At 48.6% G+C, this 4,014-nt stretch overlaps 1 long non-coding RNA gene across 3 annotated transcripts; it reads left to right on the top strand.

Moving 5' to 3' along the window:
• Positions 1-1,345: 1,345 nt before the first annotated feature.
• LOC119289480 lies at positions 1,346-3,302 on the top strand. 3 transcript variants are annotated; one of them, XR_005141523.1, is made up of 3 exons: positions 1,346-1,895; positions 1,966-2,048; positions 2,134-3,302. It is a non-coding gene; the product is annotated as an uncharacterized LOC119289480 (long non-coding RNA). The 3 variants fall into 3 exon arrangements; XR_005141521.1 differs by having other exon boundaries at positions 1,346-2,048; positions 2,352-3,302; XR_005141520.1 differs by having other exon boundaries at positions 1,346-2,048.
• The last annotated feature ends 712 nt before the right edge of the window (positions 3,303-4,014 follow it).

Genomic DNA, 4,014 nt, shown 5'->3' with positions numbered 1-4,014 from the left:
AGAGCGAGCGCGCTGGACGGGGACAAAAGGAGCAGAGAGAGAGAGAGAATGCTGAGGCACAGTACAGAAATCCTTGCCGGGCGCATTTATAAGGTCCCTTCCGAGAGGATGACAGGTGGGCCCGGTCGATCTAATCATATCCAGGAACAGTTATGCAGACGGGATACGGGGCGAAGAAAGCGGCGCGGAGATCGAGGCGTCTATGTCCCTTCCCATCCGAACGCCGCGGTCCTCTCCGCTTCGCGCGCGTCCCCAAATTTCGCATCCCGCGGAATCCGCGAACAGCAGATCGGTCTGTCAGACACGGGGTTTCCCGCGATCCGTCGCTCGGAGATCGTCGAAGCCCGGAAGATCACTCGACGCAAGAAGAGAATGGATCGAGTCGACTGAAGACAAGTTGCTCACTGTCGACGAAGAGATTCTTTGGTCCAGAACAACACACCACCAGAGCGCAAAGGTTAATCGGAAACGACATCAACTCCTTCCTCACTCGAAGCCTCAATCCATTCGGGGGCTAATGATGGGGTTATGTACCTAGGGTAGGGTCATGGACCTGATCTAAGTACCTTACCCAAGGACACCCTTAGAAGAAGTCGCCTTCCAGTCGACCAACTAGGGACACACTCGACTGGCTTGAAGGACTCGACCACGAAGACTCACTCGACCACCAGAAGGTCAAGAGGCACTCTGCACTGCAACGGCCTGTAATTAGGTAGACTTTATGATAGTAAAGGCACTTTATGTGGGGCGTTACCAGTAACGCCCCAGACTTAACTCACCTTAAACCCTCTCCTACGTGGGCTGGCTGGGGTCCTGGCGCACTCTATATAAGCCACCCCCCTCCACAGGTAGAAGGGTTCGGCACCTTGTAACTCATATACTCATAATCCACTCGACCGCCTCCGGGCTCCGAGACGTAGGGCTATTACTTCTTCCGAGAAGGGGCTGAACTCGTACATCCCTTGTGTTTACAACCTCTCCATAGCTAGGACCTTGCCTCTCCATACCTACCCCCACTCTACTGTCAGGCTTAGAACCACGACACTAGCTACTATTAAATAATTAAACAAGAACTTCTCTAAACGCACCCCACGAAATATACACGGACCCATTACCACTGCATGATTAGGCCCACTAAACTTAATCTAACAGCTAGCGTTAATCTAACCCATACTCTGTATGCACTTAGTAAATTGCATTGACTGGCCGTACTTTACCTTTGAAGAAAATTACCCACCATGCCACCCATAAGTGAAAAGTAACGATTCAATAGTAAGGCGTTGTTTTTTTCCGTACTCCGCCTGCTCCGTCCCTCACATCCTTCCCGATTCCATAGCCTCCCAACCCTAGCCAGTTGCGCCTCCACAGAAAACGAATCGGTGGTGGAGAGGATAGCTTGAACTCCATAGGTCCTAGGCGTCGCCGCCGAAGAGAAAAACAACCCCAACATGCCGAAGGGCACATCAGCACGGCGAGCGCGCACGCGACTGCAAGTCTGCCCCCCGCCACCAATCCCCTACCTTCTCTGCTTCGAGACGCACGCCACTCTCACCCGCGCTGTCGCTGGATCATGGATGGCGGGGCAAAAGGGCCAATACCTACGACACCATGGCCCATGTATCTCTGTTGCCGACGCCTCAAAGACCAGCGTGGTGTTGTCCAGCTTCAGGTTGGCGCGGGAGATCGCGTTGGCGGCCCGGGGAGTCGCGGCGTAGCAGGGCAAGCACGTGGGACCTGTAGCTCTGGTGCCGGCCCTGCTCCTCCTGGAGGAAGGCCCTGGAGTCGAGCCGCAGGGTGAGCCCACTCTTGTGAAGGATTGGATTGCTGGAGAACTCTGTTCTTCAATCGCGTTCTGGTGAAGGAGTCAATCGCTGGTGAACGACGTGCTCAATTTTGTACGTAATTCTATTTGCTTTTCTCCTGCTATCTTCCCCATGAATCACTAACCGGAATTAGGAACATCAGATTGCTTTCAACTTGATCAACCTCTGCCCTTTTATTCGTGGAAGAAGCAGCCGGTGAGGATAACTGCTCTCCTTTTCAATCTGGTGTGTAATTAAGTCTGAAGTTTCCCTTTCTCATGCCATGTTCTTATGAATAGCTCACTAGAACTGACATAATTTTTATCATAAGACTGCCTTCAACTTGATCAAGCTTTCCCTTTTATAAAAGGAAGAATCAGTCGGGGTTCTATTTTGTCTATTGAGATGGAAGAAGAGGCTAACACATCGTACCATCGTACCATGCCAACATGAGCTACCAAGCTTTCCCTTTCACATTTACTTTTCTCTCATCCTGAAATATGGCATTTGCACAAGTTTTTTGTGCTCATGATTACTTTTCCATTGTAGAGCTATATTGTCCGGCTTGGTAACCCATGTTGGCATGAAATTTAAAAATTTGGATGAAGCTTGGGCATTTTGGCTTAGCTGTGGTGGTCAAAAGGGCTTTGAGGTCCCAAAAAGGTATACGAACAAAAGGTCCGTAGATGACAAGGTAACATCATGTCGATTTGTTTGTGCAAGGAAATGGAATGCCTAATCTCTTTTCCCAAAGTAAATTATGTTATCAAGTCTGAAAATGTACAAGTAGCAAGGGCTACATGGGCTAATTCAGTTAACAAGTCTAAAAAGTAAATTCGGTTATCAGCTAATCGGCCTGCAGCGGTGCGACAACGACGGCGTGGCGCAACCGACCACCACCATGGAGATGGGTGTGCAGGTCATCGACGTGGGGTTGCTGCGCGCGTATGCCGAGGTGCTCATCACGGCGACGACTCGAGGAGGCCGACGAACAGGATGCCCTTGGACCGGCATGGCGGGGGAGGCTATGTAGCACGCGTTGCTTTGGTTGCCCTGTATCCTGGATGCCGCCGACCACGGGGGCTCCGGCTGCACGTGTTTCCCGGCCGCCTCCGAGCAGGAGGGCTCTCGCAATGTGTTGCTTTGTATCCCGGCCACCGCGGACAGTGAGGGCTCCCTCTGCACGTGTTGCTTTGTTTCCCAGCCGCCGCTGACCACTCGGGCTCCGTCTTCACGTGTTGCTCTGCGTCCATTGCTCCTTTGGCGACGGTGAGGACGCGCCGAGAGCTCATTCTACCATAACGGAGAACTGGATTTTTAAATTTGAGAGGGATAACGGGAATTTTAGGGGAACGAGGAGGTTATTGAAATTAGGAGGTCATCGTAGTCTGGATATTTTTATTGTTTTTCTTTTCGGTTTCATACTACTATTGGATTTTGTTGTTTCTCACTAAGAGCTATTCGACTTATAATCCCAATGTTTTGTTGTTATTTTCCAAAGTATTAAAAACTGGGTATGTGCTTTATTGCGAATGTTCACAAGAGAAGCTTACTATTTGAAATAACAGGTTGCAATTACCTTCGTTGCTCTGGACCTTGTCATGAAAGGATTAACACTAAATGACCATAAATGAATTACATATTGGCCAGGACCTTTAGATTATGAGTAAGCGTGGTTCCACCTTTAGTGATTTGTGCAACTGATTTGTCCGTTAGCGAGTTTTGTGACTGGTTTCACGTGTTCCTGACATTGCTTCGTACAACCACAGGGGCGAGGATGTCTTATTGATACAACTTGATGGTTTGTTTCTGTACGAACTAGCAATGTTTTGTTTCTTAGATGCGCAAACTTGTATCTCAGAGCTTTGATGAATTACGTCATTTGATCAGCTTCCGTGGAAACTACTAATTTCCGTTGCCTCTACATACACACTTACATGTTTGTTTTCCCAGTGCCTATTGCCAGTGGCACATTTGTAGGTACCAACTAGAAGAAAATAAGATTGAAAAAATATTTTTCTTTAGTTGGGAATATTATACATCAAATTTAGTTTAGTTCAAATCAAATGATTACTCTAACTATGAATAACACGTGAATGATGTCAGTTATGCTGCTTAAGAGGTTATGGCTGCGGTATATGACAAACAATTATATCTGCATCTATATAGTACCATGGTTGACCGCGAGGTGTTGGTGATGGCGTTTGTTGCC

Source organism: Triticum dicoccoides, chromosome 1A (genome assembly GCF_002162155.2).
Source record: "Triticum dicoccoides isolate Atlit2015 ecotype Zavitan chromosome 1A, WEW_v2.0, whole genome shotgun sequence".
NCBI lineage: Eukaryota > Viridiplantae > Streptophyta > Magnoliopsida > Poales > Poaceae > Triticum > Triticum dicoccoides.
This window is presented reverse-complemented; position numbering and strand designations above follow the sequence as displayed.